Source organism: Takifugu flavidus, chromosome 21, assembly GCF_003711565.1.
Source record: "Takifugu flavidus isolate HTHZ2018 chromosome 21, ASM371156v2, whole genome shotgun sequence".
NCBI classification, from domain to species: Eukaryota; Metazoa; Chordata; class Actinopteri; order Tetraodontiformes; family Tetraodontidae; genus Takifugu; species Takifugu flavidus.
The window spans coordinates 3,272,020-3,292,306 of NC_079540.1; the positions used below are offsets into that span (position 1 = coordinate 3,272,020).

The 20,287-nt window shown below is 46.0% G+C and overlaps 1 long non-coding RNA gene across 1 annotated transcript in view; it reads left to right on the forward strand.

Moving 5' to 3' along the window:
• LOC130518097 (uncharacterized) overlaps nucleotides 1-20,287 on the forward strand; it is a 43,677-nt gene that overhangs the window by 6,059 nt on the left and 17,331 nt on the right. Inside the window, exon 2 of the long non-coding RNA XR_008947931.1 lies at nucleotides 4,729-4,786. This is a non-coding gene — a long non-coding RNA (uncharacterized LOC130518097). The remainder of the gene's footprint in view (nucleotides 1-4,728; nucleotides 4,787-20,287) is intronic.

Here is a 20,287-nt window from a genome sequence, read left to right on the forward strand (position 1 = left end):
AGAGCCCTTCTTTATTTTATTTTATTTTTTTGTGAGGTCAGCTGTCAAAACACTCTCCGGAGACGGCGTCAGTATCCCAGGTGTAATCTGTTCTGGCAGACATCTGATCCCTGCTGAGTGAGATGGCTGCCAAGAAATCGGGCCTGAATGCCAGCGCTCCCCTCCGGTCTTCCACTGACAGCTTGCAAGCCAAGTCCATCTCTGGGGTCAAACTGCTAATCAGAACAAAGGAAGGACCTTTGGAACCTTTGCTTTAGCGCGCACAACAAACACTCCACCCTGTAAATTACAACCTTTAGAAGCGAAGGTCTGCAGAATGGCCCACGTTCATAATAAGATCTAGCATCACGGTGCAAGGTATGCTAATCTCACATTAGCGGCGTAATCCTTCTCTCTAGAGCTGGTCGTTTCCACCATTGCCTGTTGATTCCAAGCATCTTGCATCGACTACAGCAAGAGTGATACATCAGAGAATGGATGCTCGAGGGTTATAGGGTGATTCCACCGTTATCCCTCAGCTTTTCTTCTATTACGGAAAGATCAGAGTGGTGAATTCTTCTAGGCCTCTGAATATGTGGTGGCTGCGCTGCTACAGATACCGTTCTGTGTGCTCCGCTCTCCGATGATGGATAAGTCGGGTAATAGATTAAAAATTGTTGGGCCAAATCATCATCATCAATCATCTCCGCGCCTCTGAAATGCAAGATCTCGTGTCTTTGTGCTTAATATAACACTGCGCTCAGCAGCCGGTTCGCTAGCAATAGCGCCTGATCACTAATTGAATGTTAAGCTGAAGAAATTAGCTTGAAGGTGGGATTTAAAGTCCTCATTCGGATAGTTCGCATTACCTCTGAGAGGTTATTCCAGAAAGAAAAAAGGTCAAGATGGAAAAGGTCTCTTCAGTTAGCAGACTCATTTTAAACTCTGGGGACGTGCGATAGCCTTTTTATTCCGACAGTGTTACACGGGAGGTGGGGATCGGTGTCAAATGAGGTCAGAATTGTGTGAAAATGTGAACAAATTTGTGACTTGAGCTGAAACCCTGGTTGCTGCCATCTAAAAACTGAACGGTGCGTCTGAAACAAAGTATATCCAGATGAATTTCTGCCTCGAGATGTTCGTCTGCCTGTTCAGTGGACGAAAACACCGACAGCGATACTTTTATTAAACGACACAACCGTTTAAGACCGCGCGCCGGCACTTCGCACAATTTGACAAGCTAGCCGGCATTATTTACATCGGCCCCAATCAACACTCGGACTGCTGTCCCAGAGCGCTCGCTCCATTCATCTGTTGAAGAAAAAGGTGAGATATGATTGCTGATTGCCAACAGGGAGGCTACTGCCTCCGGAATTAGGCTTGCATGTTTAATACAAGAGGGCTGCAGCTCAGATTGCAATCAGAGGGACCTCAAGGGCCGAGCGGTGGGAGGGGACAAACGGGAGCACATCGAAATGCAACAAGTGAAGTTGACGGGGGGCCCAGAGAATCTGTAAATAGGAGGCTGGTGTAACTGACAGCTGATTCTACATAGCGCCTCTGACCTTTTCTTTTTTGCTTTCATCCCCCCCTTTGTGCGCGTACCCAGCAATCTCCAAATTCATGTATAATTCAACCTGGTTTCAGCGATGGAGCCAATAAAGAGACAACTTTAAGGTCCGTTTAGCATGCCGGCCGCTTACCGTTGGCAAACGCTCGCCGCCGCCAGGGTGTGGAGGCAACAGGACGGCCAGGAGAGGAAATCAAAGGCTGACATGAGGTTGAGGGATTGATGAACTTATCCAATGCAAATGCACCAGTGCATAATTCTGTGTGTGTGTGTGTGTGTGTTTCCTGAAATGTGTTGTTGCAGCGTCACACTGAGGGTAATTCGAACAGGCCGTCTAGGACTCGGGGGCAACCTTCCCAGCAAAACAAACAGCTGGGTGTGGAAATAAAGTGAAGAGTGTGAGTTTGCCAGGAAACGCCAGCCCGCCGGGGACGTCTGCACACATACGTACCCGAGACGCAGCGCGGCGCTTCGCTTCGCCCGCGGCTCCAACATCTCGGTGTGTCCGCTTTCAGGTCGATGTTTTACATTCAGGACCAGGCTTGCTGGTCTTCCTCATCCGTTGTCTCCACGAGCGACCAAAGATAGATGGGAAAGGGTCCGTGGAGAGGTCTGCGAGGGCTTGGCCTCTTGTATCTAATCAGACCCACTCCGTGGGCTCCTCGTCCATTAGAGGCCTCTCGCCTCCATCTGCCTACAAGACAAAGGCTTGTTCAGACACAAGCTCCCAGGGACAAACTGTGGTCAAACCCCAGGCAAGCGAGCGTTGCTGAGCACGCTCGGTCATGCTGAAATAACCCGGTGCGCTTTTCTTTACCGCTTCTTTGTTCCGTCTGGCCGTGGAAGCCCAGTCGTCGGCTCTCTCTCCTCGCCCGGTCTTTATCGTCCTGCCTCATCACCAATGAAATCGGAGCGACTTGGACTAATCTGAAGCGACAGGAGTCAGAGGCCTCGCGTCCCGAAAAAGCCCTGCACGCGAACCTGACAGGGCTGCTAGCGCCGCGCTAATGTTGAATCGACATTGAAAACTGCAAATATTTCCTGACAAGGAGCAAATCGGTGTTGGGGGGTGGGGGTGGGGGGGCGTTTCGGTGTGACACACACGTGTCGCTGAAAAGGCGCCACTGCTGTCTGCAGTCAATAAATATCTGGAGACAATCTCCCGCTTCCGCGGTTGATATCGGGCGGGCTTTAAATCCAGTTTGGGTAACATTCGCCGCTATCTGATCCTTCCTGTCTCCGTCCCGACACCCGCACCTACACACATTCCTGTCCGGACGAGGTTGCCTCTATATTTCATAATGCGTCACGTAATATTGTGCGATACGTGTGCAGCATCGGCGTCTCTCTTATCTCAGCCGGAGTGAAATGGCTGTGGATCACTGTCGTTAACATGTCAGTCTGGAGGAGACTGGGCCTGGCGCGGAGGGGGAGGGGGAGGGGGAGACAGCGGCGGGGCGTTTCCCCAGGGCAGAGGGTCGTTTCTGAGAAATGTCGCCGTTTACGACTGATGTTCTATGCGTCCCTTGAAATGTTTGCCTTGTTAGGCAACGCTACCAACTCTGAGGTTGATTTCCCGGGGTGCAAATTGTGGCTTTTAGTAGATCCAAAGGTAAAGTTCTCACCAAAGATGCCGCGCAGGGTTGTTTGACAGTTACGGAGGGGTAATTTGGTTTTCCCTAATGCTAGGGAGTCGAAATTGCTAGCGGCGCATGATGTGGAGGTGCGGCAACGTAGCCAGACTCCAGAAGCTTCCGCAAATCTCCTGAGAAACGTGGCTTCTGTCCCGGGAGAAAACAGCTCTGACGGGAGGTCACCAGGTCGATGCTCCCTTCAACAATCACGATTCGCCAGCTTTACTTCCAAACAAACGCACAATCAAAGCAACATGTCCCAATCAGCATCTGCTGCATTCGATCTTAGATTTAATGGATTTTCAAGGCCAGTTTGAGCTGAAAGGAACAAAACAGAAATATGTATTCATTTATTTTCTTTACCAAGAATCAAGAATCAAATCTATTATTTCAGATATTTTCTTTTCTTCCATTTCCCTCTTGAGGTTGTGGAAGTCTTTTTTTGTTCCGAGCTAAATGGAAACTGTATTATTATTATAGACTTTTCTGCAAACAGATATAAATATCAAAATAAAGAAACACAAAGATGCAAAGTTCAATGCTGGCCACAGAAAAAGGAGCAGGATAGGAATAGGATAAAGTCACTGACTTCCAGTGACTTTCCTCTTCCAACTTATATCTGAAAAATAAGATGCATCATTATGAGTCTGTGTATTTGATGGAGTGCAGAACCACTGACCTCTCCTGACACGTAGCTCTGAGCTCACGTAGCTCTGAGCTCTGCTGTCTCGGATCAGGAACGCCCGGAATTTTCCCACCTCGAGCGCAATTCCTCAAGATCAGCATTTGAAACTGGATCAAATCTCCGTGTTCCTCTGTATTCCAGTCAAACGTCTCCTTGAATGCCACGAACATCAGCCATGGCTCATTTTTAAAGTATCGCCACCCTTTTCTTTTTTGGCTTGATAAATTCCCGTCCATTCCACAGCTGTCATCGCATAAGCTGTCTGCAGATTCCCTGAGGATGAACCAAAACCGTATAATGAACCTGGATCCCAGAGCTGCAGTTTGAACGTGGAAATGATTCTGTAATTTTCAGGCTGTTGTGTGACTAACAGTTTCCTCGCTCCCTCCGCCTGACGGCTTAGCTCTTTCGCTGCAGCCTTCCCGCACTTTGTTCAGAGCGACATTTAAAAATAGTGCAAAAACAGAGGGGCTACGGAGCCACGTTCTTCTTTTCCCCTTTTTCTTTTTTGCCAAAGGAAGTTCTAATTGGGACCCGGGGGACACATGGAGCTCTCTCGCTTTGGCAAATTCTTTATGGAGAAGATGAGAATCAATATGATGTGTAATGGGGAAAGCCGACGCTGTTAAGCTGTCCCCCCCGTCACCGTCGCTCAGACTCATCATGCGGTCCGAGGAGGTAACTGCAGAATCAAATGTTGTCTGTGTGTAGAAATTAAAAGGCACGGGCATGAATAAACCATGGCGGCAGGGCTCTTTTTCTCTTAGCTCTCTTCCCCGTGTGACCTCCAAACCTCTCCTCTCGCTTGCCTCCCTGATGTCATTCATAAAAGCATAAGGCCGTATTGAGTTTCTGTCCAGGTGCAGCCGGGCCGATGGAGACGGAGGGTCCACAGCAACACCCTGCCAGAGTCTGAGGGTAGGTACGCTGATGCACGCTTCACGCGTAAGGTACGGGTGATTTTTCTGGCCATCGAGCAACTCTCACTTATCCGTGTTGCCCTGATGCAGTGATCTTATTTATTTTATTGAAGTGATTCTATTTATGATAATTTTACTGTCCCGATTGCAGCACATATGGAGGATATCAAGGATCACACCATAGGGACACTGTGTGGATTCATGAATATGAAGTCAAAGGGGTTATTAGAGGTTGGGGAGGGTGTTACTATGGGCTACTGTGCAAACGGTCAGTCAGAAATAACAATAAGCAGAGCCAGGATGGAAAACTATGGACAGGGATTGGGAGAACGAGTTCATCTTAAGAAGGAAAACTGGCAAACTTGTTTATTTGCAACTGGGATTTGTGTTGGCACCAAAGTGTATTGATGGTTGTGATGGTGGTATAGTGACGAGCATCGCTGCCTTCTAATCAGGTGACCCCAAGTTTGAATCCCAGCCATCCCAAACAGAATTAGGGGGCCAAAATAAGCCAGAGGGCTTGAATTCCTCCCCCCAAAATAGGAATGTTGACTGGTTCTCCGAGAGGTGCCTTTCCTGATGACTGCTGAGATCCCTTGATGTGTTGAACCACCAAACGCTCAGGGGGACGTAATTACTTGTGCAGTCCAGTTCACTTAAATAACAAACTGGACTGGTCTGAACAACACTGACTGGTTCTATAAGAGGGGTCAGAGTTGCCTTGATGTGCTGAGGAGGCTGGGGCTCTGGGCTGGGGCTCTGGGCTGGGACTCTGGGCTGGGGCTCTGGCTGGGGCTCTGGGCTGGGGCTCTGGGCTGGGACTCTGGGCTGGGGCTCTGGGCTGGGGCTCTGGGCTGGGGCTCTGGGCTGGGACTCTGGGCTGGGACTCTGGGCTGGGGCTCTGGGCTGGGGCTCTGGGCTGGGGCTCTGGGCTGGGGCTCTGGGCTGGGACTCTGGGCTGGGGCTCTGGGCTGGGACTCTGGCCACTAGTGAGGACTTTTCACGAGACTGTGATGGTCTCCTATGCAACGGTCTACTGGGGAGAGAGGGGTGTTGTGAGGGGACAAGAGCCAGTTCAATCTGTGGCTGCTCCCTGGACCCCACCGAGGTGATGGAGGGAGGGGGGCCGTGGCTCACGTGGACAACCGCCCGCCCTCTGCACCAGACTGAGGGGGTCTGCAGGTCCTTCATACAAACTGTGACTGTTCTGTGCTGCACTATTATTCTTTCACGGCAACAAACATTTTCAAACTGGACTGATGTTGGCCGATGTTTCATCATTGCACAGATGTTTCCAGATGCCTGAGCTTTGCACTGTTCTGGCTTTTTCACTCATTTAGTGACTGTGAATCCATATCTGCTGTCCACCCACACTCTCCTGCTCAGTCAGGCCTCACCACTACACATCTGACCGCATATATAAATACTGGGTCTTTAAATAGTCTGTCTTTTGTTGTGTTCATATTGCCTCGCTGCATGTTCCTTTTCTTCTGTAATCTGAGTGGATTTCCAGATCTCCCAGTCAACCAGAAGTGCCCTACTGGCCACTTTCTCTAGAACCAACCACCTTTACCTGACCGTAAGGAGTAAAAACGCACAATTGATTTAGAGGTAAAACTTCATCTGCTTCATTAAGCATAGATCGAACATCCAACCGAAAAGGCAGCTGAAATTCATCACGCGTCCTCCAAGTTCCACCCAACGTGTCTCTGCCGCGCCCTGGGTACATTCGCCGGAACTGATCAATGGCGCTCGAGGCGCCGCGGCACATCTCAGAGACATGTCAGAAGTGGCTCTTAGCCTTCTCTCCACTGGGAATACATGTTCATAGAGTTCCGGAGGCCTTGTCAGGTTTTGTGAGGGGTGGGGGGGGGGGAAATCAAGGCAGGAGTCACACACAGTCGGACGATCTAATTTTCAGCCCACAAACACAGTGAGTCCCCTCAAATGCGCAGCCGATGATGGGAAGAATGAAAGAAAGAATGAAAAGCAGCAAATAAATTGGGGATTTCACAACCCATGAGCTGGGTTGTGCCGTCTTTATCTCCATTTTCCTTGGCTTTACAGACATCCGCGGAGATGCTTTGCTGTTTATGGAAATGGCGTTGAAATAAATCAGTAATGATCGCTACGGTTTTGGGCTTTTCAGCGTTTGCGCTTTATTAGCAGCCTGATTACGGGGGAGGAAGCAGACCGAAAGGAGTGTTGCAGAAAAGAGAGCAATGGTTGCGGAGGCAGTGCGATAAAAAATTCATGGCTGAAGCAGAAGCCCAGGTCAGCCGGGCTCCCTCAGCACACCGGCAGGGGCAGCTTCCCCAGACCTCCGCGCAGGAGAATCAGTGTTCCATAAATTCTAGACAGAGATAAAGACAGATACCCAGAGAGATTGAGAACCAGCTTATGCCTGGAGCCAGACGGCTTTATTAGCTTTAAAGCGGGCTCGGTTCAGTCATAATGTCAGCTTTAAACTATTCCAAAGGGCGCCTGGGCTTGGATCGGCTTTGGGAACATACACATTATTTGAAAATACAAATAAGACATCAACGCCTCCGTAACCTGAAAGCCCCAGTGTGAACAGCTGATGCATCCCTGAGTGTGTGTGTGTGCGCGTGTGTGTGCGTGTGTGTGCATGCAGTGGAAATGCCAGAAGTTGCACATTGGGCTACACAGATAAGAGCGTGAGGCAACGCTGCACACCTTAAGCCCATAAAGCAACGTGTCTGACAGCGCCAATGAATATGTTACCAGGTCTGTGAGATTAAGAGAGACAGGAACGGCGTTCCATATCAAATCAGGTAGAAGCCATTTCCACCTCTGCCATACATTTATCATCTCGTGTCAAGAGATTTTTTTCCCCCTCTCTCCTACCCCTTCTCCCACTTCCTCAGTGTCAAAACAACACCTTTGGCATCTATTGGATTTCATGTATATTACTCTTTCTCAACTCTCCGGAGAGGTTCGCGGAATTATGGCAGGGAGAGAAATGAGTGATTTTGTGATGAGTTCTGTGATTTATAATAAGGTGTTCTAGTGCAAAGTGTACAAAAGGAGTTTCATTATTCCGTCTTTTCTTTCTCCTTTCCCCGGGATTCCGTAATGATGATGTATCGCCGACATTATTTCCCAGCTCAGACTTGACACTGGCACAAGAATCCACGTTCAACATTGTATTTGGGTTGTTTTTTTGTTTTTTTTCCTGGTGATATAGATGGAAGAAAATGTGCCTCGCTGCTGCCGGGGTGGTATTTTTAGGCCTACAAACAGCTCCACGGCAAACAGGGGAAAATGTCACAGGATGTCTGTGTTTTACTGCTCTTTGTCGGAGGGGATTAAATTGCAGGTTTCCCACACTGCAGCGAGAGAAGAAGTTTCTTTTGGATTGAAAGGAGAAGCAACACTGCGGGTATTTTTAACTGATTTGGTTAAAAGAGCTAATTATCATGAAGGGTTAGTTGCCATGTACAGGCGAATCCATCCCATAAACCATGCTGCAGGAACGTCACCACCACTGGAATTTCAACTTGAACTGGATCATTCTGGATAAAAATGGACACTTTCTTGAGTTCTGAGCAGCATTTTGTCTCCCTCCTCAACATTTTACAGTATATTGACAACACACGTGCTGATGCGCCCGAGGGAGCGGCACCCAATCGATGAAACGGCTCCGAGCGTCACCGAAGGGGTGGGTTGCCCCGGTTATGGAGCACCGCATCATAATTAAACTGTCTCTTTTAAAATCACAGATCATTTTTATATTGAACATTATTTCTGTGCATTTATTTCCCGTATGCTAAGCGCCGCAAATAAACGCGGGCGACGGTTTATTTTAAAGCGGCACCATCTCCTGGTGTTCCAGGAGGAGAAGTAAAGGAAAGTACGCCTTCTCTTTGAGAAGGACGGAGGTTTTTAATGTTCCAGATGGAACGGAAGGAAGATCCAGACACACACATTAGCACAGCAACAGCCAGACAGCGTTTAATCATCCCGCCTACGTCGGTTGTATATTGTGCTGCTACAGGCTTTTAAAATGATTGCTTTTTTTGGACACCAGACGGTCAGGCGGCCAAATGTGAGACGGTATATAAATTTAACAGATCCACAAGATGATGCTTCTGCAATAAATACGCTGGGCGGTTCATTGACAGGCGTCAGTGAAACTTCAGCGGTGTTGATCGGAGCTTTCTTCCGAAAACCAGACTTTTGTGTTTTACACTAAGAACCTCATTTTTTCGCAAACACTGTCGCCTAAAGCAAGAAAACTGGAGATCCAGGTGAAAGTAGGTGTTTAGCTGGCAGGACGGAAAACCCGGTTAGATCATGGGCCTCGGAGGACTGGGTTGATGACCCCTGTCCTGAAGGACAGAGATTAATTTAAATGGTAAACTTTACATTTCCCCAGATGCTGGTTGTCACAAAGAGGCAGAAATACTTAAAACCAGCTTGATAATCCTCCACGTCATTGTGGGATTGATGCATAAATACACAGAGTGGATGGAACAGCAGGATTGCCTTAAAGCTCTGGTGAGTTCGGTCCAGCTGACTGTGTTGGGATCCATTTGTTGTTTGTTTACATGGAGTATCTTCTGTCTGATTGTGTTCCACCTGTGTCTTGTTCATCCTCACCTGTGGCTCATTGTCTTCCCTCCGCCCTCCTGGCAAGTTCAGCTTCCTTCCTGTGTCAGACTCACAAACTGACCTTGTTCTTTCACACTTCCTGTGTTTCTCCAATATCTTTTTTTCTATCTTGGAGCTCGTGGCTTCGGAAATTCCAAATCACCTTGATAATTTTCCATTTTATATTGATTTTAACTGGAACTGGCCCCTAGATTTTACCTCATCTGGTAAATATACCTTCATTTTCTTAAGTTTGTAGTTCACACACTGGACGTCTAGCCTGCGGTTGGTTGAACTGTTGACCATAAACAACCTTTTCATAGTGACCACTTTAGCTTCTGTAGCCTAACAGAAACGGAGTGTCAAGACACCAGTTGTGGTATGGCTGCACATCACCATCAGGCCTTCTGGTATCGCTCCACAGGTCACCCTTGTAGTGCAAACAGAAAAACGGGCTCCTCCCAGGTGAAGACTTACTGTTGCGTTCCTGTAGCTTCTCGCTACTAGAGCCACCACTGTTGACTAAAGGCTTTTATTGATTATCTGTCACCTCAAATTACATATCTGTGCTGCTCTCTTCCATCAGCCAGCCCACCTCTTCCGACCTTCCTAGCAAGGCGTGATGCGAAGTGTCCGTACTAGTTCTGGTGCACCGTGGCACCCAAAAGTTCGCCTAATTAAAAATGGGCGCCAACAGACGGCAACGACTCCTGCCTTTCACCAATCCGGATCAGCTCAGACGTCTTGATAAACAGCACAACCGCGCCGCCAACACGCACCCGACATGTCGGAGAATCACAGGCTTGGTGCGTTTTCATCCAATTCCCCAAAGCTGTGAGCTGCCATATCTGATAAGCCCATCGCTCCTGTGCAACACGTCTTTTTATTGAAAAAAAATAAAATAAAGAATCTGCTGCAGAGTCTGAGTGCATGTCTGCCCGTGCATCAGCGTGAACACTGCTGCAAGTTTTCAGTGCCTCTCTCCTAATCACTGCGGTAGCAATCTATTAGCTCAAACCTGCTGGGAGAGAAGATTTTGCTCATCATCCTGTATATATTTTACTCCCCGTCTCCGGAGACGTCTCACCAGATTGAAACTGAAATATGAGAGTAATCAAAATCAAAGTGGTTTTTCACTATCTCGTGAAGAGTAATTACCGCTGGCACATCTGCACAAAGTGTGATTTTTATTGAGACAGAAACATCCTGTAGCTGTTAACGTCTCAACTCGCTGCCAAACCCTGCCTCTCAGACAGGATTTTACATCACCAAAATGACGCGCGTTAACAGATGCGCTCGCCTTTTTGACCCTGACAAGTTGCTGTAAACGTGCGCGCCCGTGAACGTCCTTTCCTTCCAGCGACGATCGTGCTCTTCGGGACCACCGAGGTGTTTTTTCATTATCTTTTTTGTGCAGAATTCCTGCACTGCATGATTTAAAGCATCTTCTCTTATTGCTTCCATCAAAAGCAATAAAGCCCTTGATATATGTACGCCCCCCCTTATAAGATCCACAACACGTTCCTCAGAATGTCTATTTTGTCTTGTTCCGCTGTATGAGAATGCAATAAGTCCCAAGTTCTGAAGGGCTGAGTCAATAGGAGGAGGAGATGAAGATGAAAGAATATCTCATTAATTAGGGAGGAATGCAATAAATAGAGGGGAAACCACGGAGCCAGGATCTTTTTGAGACACTTTTAATCAGTAAATGGTCCAGTTGTTTCTGTGCCTGACCACCTGATGCCTGAGAGCAGATCTGTCGTGGAGGGAAGTCCAGTATCAGTGCAGCATGTACATGTAGATAGATCACATCATTGTCCAGAGCAAACGTTGACAGTCAAGATTGTCCCTGGATGTATCAAAGAAAGCCAGAGCCTGACCCTTGAGCAAGCAGCAGTGGTCGGGAAAACTCTCTCCATGAGAAGAAACCTCGAGCAGGACCGGGCCAACACAGGGGACCCTCCTGATGATGGAAGGGGAAAGGAGGAGGAATCCGGGAGATAAGACAGTGTCATCTGGAATATTTCTAACCATGATTCCCTGCCCGTCTCTGACCTGCGTCTGCTCCAGAAACACCACAACACGAGCCGAATCAGCCGGCCGGATCTGCTTCATCACAGATCCAATGATGCTGATTGGCTGCACACTCACGACACCTCAAACCTCCCCTTTAAAAAAAAAAGTGCCACTTGTAATCAAATAAATTCCCAGATCGGTCCACCTCCTGACAACCGGACCGCTTCGGTAATCTACAGAGAGGCTGATCATGCCCTCCAAATGAGCCCATCCTCATCTGCGACTCGCATCTTTGTTCTCTGGTCCATCGCTCCGCCGGCTCTCTGCAGCAGTCTGCCCTCTCTCCATCTCCTCCCGCGTTCATCATTAATTCATGTGATGCAGCACAGTCGAGCCTCGCTGAGTGATACACTTCAACCATAACAAACAAGCCCAAATATCTGCACTCAGCAGGAGCGATCTGCATCAGCGAGCCGGGAGGAGGGAGCCGGCGCCGCCTGTCAGAGAGCGCCGCTCCTCTGCTTTATCAGAGCTTGTTCTGATATTTAGATGAACCTTCAGATTTGATGAGAACGTTTTCACACATCTGATTCTTCCAGAGTCGCAGAGAATATTCAAATGCAGCACCATCGTCACGGCTGCCCTTAAAGGAACTTTTCCTTGTTTCTTCTGCCTGTGAGATCATCAATCATGAGGCTGTTGGTGAAACTTTTTATTTTTAAAATTAACATTTTCCAGCAAGTGCTTCCAGTCCACTGGTTTGCGGTCCTTAATAGATTTAGAAATCAGCCAATTATTTTCAGTTTTAGCCTGGAATGAGATTGCAACTGAGTCATATGAATGAAAAATAAAGTTACGTATAGATGTATATTTCTGATGACTGAAGCAATTACTGCATGTAATGTGATAATTCCTTCATAAATCACATCATATCAGATTTTCCACTCCTGCACTGAAGTAAAATACTTAATATAGTGTTAAATTTCCTAATTAAAAGAAGTAAAGATATGATGTCATACAGTCAAGTCCCTCTTTTTTGTAGGTACATTCACATGCACTGCAGATGGAGTATTTGTGCTGATTTAATATATAACAAAGACGAGAACCTTGTTCCAGCAAATATAAAGTATTAGCTTAATTTCAATGCTTTCTATGTGGCTTTTACAGCCCACTTTTCTTGGAAATAGTGCCGTTTAATCTTGCTTTTTTCCATCACGGACACCAAACGAACTCTCCCACTTAAACATCAGTAGGTTGTGGCACTATCCAGACACACACAGGCTCTTTCGCAGTGCTTTCAGTTCATTAGGCAGATTAGCGCTTCGTGGCTCCAGTGAAAAACCCTAATTCTCCTCTATTTTCTGATAAGTACCTCATCAGCTTATCGCGCCGCTTTTCTCCAACAGAAACTCTAATTCTGGGTCACAGATTCATCCGCAACCAAACCCCGCCTCGATAGGGGCGAACCCCGGACGCTTATTGTGCTCAGGCGGAGGCCTGTCCTTGAGGTTATGCAGCCTTCCAGGACTCAGCAGATACTTTTGAAGGGGGGGGATAAAGCCAGACTTGGTCGGAGCAGTCCGGGCTGCCCGTAGCCTCCTCGCCGCGGATGGGACGGGCGTGAACTGCACAGTTCATGAATTATCGCCTTACAAGTCTCTGCGTGCTTTGTCTTTTTTATAAATCTTTTTTAAGGAGCCGCGTGTGTCAACATTAAGCCTCCAGCACTGGTCAAGAAGTCAGTAAAAGGATATTTATCACAGTCGTCACGCCCTGATTTACCTTCCACGGCTGCCTGGGATACAAAACACTGTTGTCCGCATTCATTTAAATGGAAAATATATATTTTTAACGTCACCCATTCTTTCTCCATCCTACATAACTCAGAAGACAAACCTTTATATCACCGTGATTATCCTTTGGAAGTTCAATATGAGCTGAAATTGAGCGCATAACAGTGCCAAAATCACAAGAAATGTTGCTTCAGGCCCCTTAAATCACATTTAAGATATCGTTTTATACAGGCACACTTAAACATTCTCCACAACATCCCTGCAAATGGTTTTGAGGCTTGTGTCACGTCCCTTGGTGAGACTGTTCCCAAGGCACGCTGGACGCATCAGCGAGTATGACTGAACAACGTCATGTTTCAGACTAGCCGTTGCGCACTGCTAATAATGCTAACCCCGCCATCTGCAAATTGTTTAAATTTGTCAGTCTGTAATCGGGTCCCTTTAAACTTGCCACTAGTAAGTGAGCCATAACAACTCCATTATGCTGTTACTACTCTTTGTTTGTTCCTCAACACCAATATTTTTAGTTGACTATTTGCTTAATTGCCCCAAAACAATAGCCCTTCCCTCTGGAGGTTTGTACCATACGCTGTTTGTTTAAACAGTTATTGCTATGGCGCGGCTCCAAAAATGGAAGCGCTGAATAATCAGGCGCTTCTTCCCCTCCTTGCTCTGGATTATCCTAATTGAAGTCAGTGCTGCATCGCATTGCAAATAATTATCGTTAAAAAGGGATGCTGATGAGCACGTGGGCAAGTCCACGAGCTGCATCCTCTTAGTTTCAAAGAATATATGTCAGTGTTGTCAAATTCTCTCAAATGTCTGTATGTGCCACTGGGCCTGGTGACAGTGGAATGGAATGAGAGAAATAATGAATTGATATAAATGCATTAAAAAGCTCCTTCGGTGGAGCAAAACAATATTTTTTATTAGCTTGATTAGTCAAAAGTAATTTGATCGTGGGAAATTGGACTGAGGGGGAAAGTGCAGATGAAGGCTGTTAATATTAAAGAGTTTTATATTACAGCATTTACAGGCCTGAATTAAAAGGGTTTTGGCCGACGGATGCCGTGCTCCCTGTTAATTATCCTTTGCGCAGCCATAATTCTAATGAATTAATCAAATTTCCCTTCTGATTCACTGTCACGCTCGAAACGAAGGTGGGCTGCTGGGCTGATGGCAGGTAGCTGAAGCCCCATTTATCTGGAAACGACCTGCTGGTAAGGGTGTGCTTTCCCCCTTTTCTTTTAAGAAAAGTAGCACATTCAGATGGAAATATTTAGGAAATGAGCACTTGACAGAAACACATGAAACACTGTAGTTTCCATGCTGGGCCACTATTTGGCAGTGTGTTCTTAGAGACACAAATGGTGGTTCTTGGCTGGAACGCCCTGGTTTCCAAACTGAAGAGTAGCTGTTGGAGGGGTCAGGAACTCAGGGCTCTGGCAAAGATGCTGTACTGGTTTATAGTGGTGAAACTGTGGTGGATTTAGCCTCATCCAAAAGTGGAAGAGCTGGAGGTCAAGCTTGAGGTCAAACTATTACCACTTCCTCAACATGTTAATAGTTGGATGTAGCATTCATACTGTATCTGTGTCAAATGTGCTAAATTCAGTCAATATTTGCCCAGGAGCTGTGGCAAATGTTCCAAACCACTGCTGTAACTAGAATATCAATGTGTATTTTTTCTTAAAGCATCTCAATTACTAAAGTAGTGGAATGGGGTGTGTAATCAGAAAATTGGATGGACATAATCGTCACAAAATGTTCAAAATAAAGTGGCTAAATTGTGTTGTTTGATATAGTAATTGTGACTGTAACCAGGCAGCGTTTTTCCTCTTGTTTGCTCCTCTTGTTTGAAACAGGGGGAAAAGGGTTTTTAAAAAAAAGGGATTCAATTGCAGGAGTGCAGACCGATGGCTGCTTTCGGAGTCCATTGTCGGCACTACGTGTTTATCGGCAGAATCGCCTGGATGGAACAGACTCTTGGATAAAGAGACGAAGGCGACGGGGCTTAGGATTGAAGGGAGGAATGGAAAGAGATTGTTTTTTTCTTTTCTTTTTTTTCCTCAGTCAAGATGACCAACACGTCTCAATATAAAAATGATTTTGGAATAGATAGCATTGGCAGTGCAGTAGCTTAGAGGTGTGTGTGTGTGTGTGTGTGTGTGTGTGTGTGTGTTCCCTGTGTTCATTTATACAGAGCACAATGGACAGGGTATTATATTATCTCGTGTGTGGACCTGGCTGTTCATATACAATGCACTGTATGTTGCATTCGGGTGGTCACGTGCACGGGAGGAAAGTAGGTTGGGGAGCTCTGTGAGAGAGTATTTGGTCTCAGGTGCACTGCAGGAAATGAAAAATGAAAATGAAAGTGTGGTGGGGGGCGGGAGGGGTGTGTGTGAAGAGCACTTGTCATCGGAGGCGGCTGCCATATCTGACAGGAAATTAATAATGTATTCTTGCAAATTTGTCTTGTTATTCTGGGTGGGAGATTTGGAAAGCTAGGGTGTGTGTGTGTGGGGGGGGGATGAATGCAACAGCATGCATATGCAGTATCCACGGAAACGCGACCGTGACGTGCTGTGGTCCTGTTAGCGGCAACAATCAATGGGAAACTGATTATCATTTGCAGCCGTGCTGAACGCAATACTTAGAAAAAGTGACACTGAGGCCGTCCAATCAGAGGGCCATACACGGACACGGACAATCATTGGCTATATTGCTCTTCCATTAGCTCCTAAGTGCATCTGGCAGCTGCCAGCTCCTCTCAGACGAACGGCGTGGTCAACTCATTCATATAATAGACACTTGAATAAATGGGAATGTTGGCGAAGGCTAAACGGCGCACACAGCTGATGCTGCCTCGTTATTACCGAGGATGAGGATTAACATCCTGCCTCATGTCGGCGGGATATGGTTTCCCTGAGCGAGGAAGGTCAGCTCTCATTGCTTTACTCATATCCTCAGGTTCTCCTTTTCATCTTGCCGTTCTCCTGCCCCTCTCGGCGCACTCGTGTGTGTTGAGTAGACGCAGAGGCAGTAAGAGCCCTTAACGCCTCCGTGTTCAGATCAATTTCATGGCTGGCTTCATTGCGACTCCATGTCTCTTAATGCCGCAGCCCCACCGTAATGACAGAAACCGCACCTGCTGGCATTTGAAGGCTCCTACAACCCGCCTCAGACACGCAGGCCCATGTTAGCGCCACCGGAGCTGGGCTTTTGAAGTTACACCCCCCCACTGCTGTTTAATGCCGTCTACCTTTGAGAGGGTGGCTGACATGATAAATATCAAACCCGAGCCTGTGATTTGAAGCAGAGCGTAACGTAGATGCAGAGAGCAAAACGGGGACAAGCTGAAAGCATCTTATCACTCTCCCGCTAAATGGACAGCTCTATTAATAATTGAGCTTCACCTTGTCCTGGCGTTTTATAGACTGTGTCTGGGGATGACTCAATCCAAGGCAGATAGAGATCAAGGACGCAGCAACATACGACTCCCGGTCTGAGATCAATGTCAACATGTTGATCGTGGGGATTACCGATCACTAAATGGTGGCAATGTTGCCTCACAGCCAGAAGGTTCTGGGTTCCATTATTTGCACAAATGTGCATGTTATCCCTGTGTATGTGCAGGTTGTCCGGCTTCCTCCCACAGACCAAAGACATTTATTTGGGGAGAGTAATTTGTTACTCCAAATTTCACTCTAGGTGTGATAAAAGGGGGAACAGTTGCTTGTTAAGCTGCCCACGTCTCAGGGGCATCAACCCCTTGATGCCCCTGTCACTTGAAATGGATTGAAGTTGTTTTTTTTAACTAGCAGTGTTTTTTTTTTTAAACAAAAATCTGTGTTTTAACATTGGATATTAATGACACATGTATTTCTAATTTGGAAATAAGCAAATATGACCACCTATTACAAAAATAGACAATCTTTTATTTCATTTCATAAAATTGTTGTATATTAAAGTGTCAAACATGCATTTTTGCCCCCTCTGGTATCCAGAACCAAAACCTTTGAAATGAGCTCCCTCCTTTTCTATTGTTTACAGGCGAAACCACCATTTTGGAAAACCACTTCCTGTCTCAGTCATGTGACTGTCACCTGATCACCACAGCAGATCAGAACTTTCAGTGGTTCTCTCACAATGTTCCCGGCTTTTAGGGATTCTTCTTAACTAGGTAAAACATCAAGTAAGATTTATTGAATCTATATATTTTTGGGAACTTAAAGGAAGGTGGAGGAAGGCTGCCATGACCTTTATTGTGCTGGAACTGAACTCTGATTCCATTAAGGTGTGTTGTCTCCTGAATGATGGATGTTGCTGTAGTGAAAGAGAAATGCTGGGCAGATTTAATTATAGCCAGCCTCGGCTGTCAATATATTTAGAAATGAAATCTAACAGCCTATTTGTTGCAGGATGCTTGAGGATTATTCCCGTGACCCCCTGAAGCAGGTGCCCTACTGGGGTCACCGGTGGATGTGACGTGTTTGGACTCTGTGACTTTCAATGTCAGTGTGTTCTTTTAGGAAAAGGCCACAGCCAATCAGTTCTCCATGAAGGGTGCACGGTTCTATCACAGATGGCAGATGCTGAGGAGGTTGCACAACAGAACCACTTCCTTTAACACATGAAGTAAATTTCTTCCAAAAACGAAACACAATCGCTCATAAAACAACGTAGCAGGTACAAGATATTTCCAAAAATCATCCGTTTGTCCGACTTTACGTCAGTAAAACCAGATCAGTCATTGAAACGATCTCATGACGGCCATTCATAATCCTGCTTTTCTGTGATGAAGAGTTCTGGTGAAATTCTCAGCAGGGAGACAGTTTAAAGTTTAAACTTCTTCACCAACCAATAAAAGTATAAGAGGCACACAAAGGTGATACTGTGTTGGCAGTCTCACTACTTCCTGTTGTCCTCTGACTTCCCATTTTGTTTGACTGGGGCTGAGCTCGGGTTTGTTCCTCTTCAACACTTTGCCCAACCGGGAGTCCTCGGTAGTATCTTGAAGTGTGTCCGAGGGTTGAGACTAATCAGTTAAGAGGAAGACGATAAATCAGATGTTTAATCTGCCCGTGGTATTTCAGAGGTCATGGTGGCGGTCTTTACTCAGACTGCTTGAGCCAGAGGATTCCTGGATAATCAAGGCTGACATTAAAGTCTCATCCTTTTCAAAGTGAAAAGCAAACTTTGGAATGGGATTGAAGTCAGAATTATTGTTTATTTTGAGGAAGTTTGAAATGAAAGTGACAGTTTTAGGTGGAGCAAATTCAGAACAATGCTGCTATAACCTGTCAAACAAAAGGGCAGCTGTGTTGTAGCCCCGTCTCTGAAATCTTCCCAGGCTCCGTTAGCGCCCGAACACATCGATTTGCATGGAGAGTGCACATAGCATTTACCCTTGAAATATATAACCAATATTGGAGGTGGGTCAAGCTGATTGCTGCGTGTCTGCTTGCTCTGCTGGCAAACTGAGGAGGAAAGGGAGGGAAACGGCTTAGTAATTTACAGATATGACTTGTCGCGTGAAATATTTTGGAAATCTCATCTGTGTGGCTCTGCTTGGCTGCTTTTGGTTTTTGAGCTTATTTATTTATTTTTAAATCTGCTTTTCACAGATCAGTGTTGGCTCAACTGTGAATTAGCCTCCTGAACTCTCTGGCTCTGTGGCCTCGACAGCCTGTGCGTCTTTACAAATAACTGTAAAAATCAATTTTCACTTTACCCTTTTCAACTCAGGGCAGAAATATTTTTATCTCCAGCCCCCCATTTGACAAAGAAAAATCTGTATAGTCGAGCACTTTGTTTTGTGTCTGAGAGCCTCCGTGAAAATGTGTTGTTTCTATGTTTTGGAGTCACAGCCATTTAATACAGAGTTTCTTCAGAAACAGCTGAAGGCACACCAGAACAGAAGAGTAGAGCGGTGCACATTTCAGAACCTCATATTATTAAGATGTCAGGAAAATGTCAAATTTTAAATTAATGAACCACAACAATGAAACAGCAAGTGATGAATTCATCATTTCTTGGACTGACCCCCCGTATCAGAGCTTCGGTAGCTTTGACATAAATCCTCAAACGGCTCCTGAACTCTCACCCTGGACCTCATTCTCGCAATACTCCATTCATCACTGTGTTCTTTTCCAAAGCCCTACTTCAAATGCCTTGTAGATGGACTATATAAATGATAGATTCGGTTGTTCTCTTCTCAAAAAAGGATGAGTTATTTTGCACAAAATGCTGCAACATTTATGATTCTGACGAAAGTTGAAAGCAGCTTTCAAAACTTTGGCTCACTGTAGAACAAACTAACAAAGCAGATCTGAAAGAACATTTGTGCCCTTTTAAATCTCATAGAATCACAGGCAAATGAGTCTGGTTGCTTAGGTTTATTGACACATTGCACCAACATTTACCGCTGTCACATGGGTGGGAGACAATTTAGCTACCAATTAGCACACTTGTGCCAGTACAACTAACACAATCTGATAACATCAGGATTTTTACTGGCTTTTATGCTCTTATTGCACCTTTTTGCCAGTGAAATTACAACATCCTGTTATGTCTGATAATTGTAACCTTTCAACAGTCTGAAACCTGTAATTATACAACCCAGTCTCGCGAAAATTTTGATACGCTCACGACATTGAATCTATTGGTTCGTGTCACAGGACAAAGTTTTTTTGGTGTCATACAACACAAATGGGGGAATGAATTCATGATTTCTTCAGCCCTTTTGTGTCAGAAACACAACTTTGTCTGGGTTTTGGCTGGACTTGTCGTCATGGTAACAGCCATGATCTGCGGTACGTGAGAGAAATGAGTAGCTCTGACACCTAAAGCCAAACATTTATCAGAAATGGGGCAGAAAACCCATACATTAACAAGTAAACACCAAGACTACCTCATCAAAATAGGGTTGTGCGATTAATTTTGTTTAATTTACTCTATTCGGTACTGAGAAGCATGGAGATAACGTCATAGTTGTGACATGAAAAGGAGTGATGGCTTGTTGAATTATGTTCCTTCACGAGGGCTTTACTGGCATAATTACATACATAGCA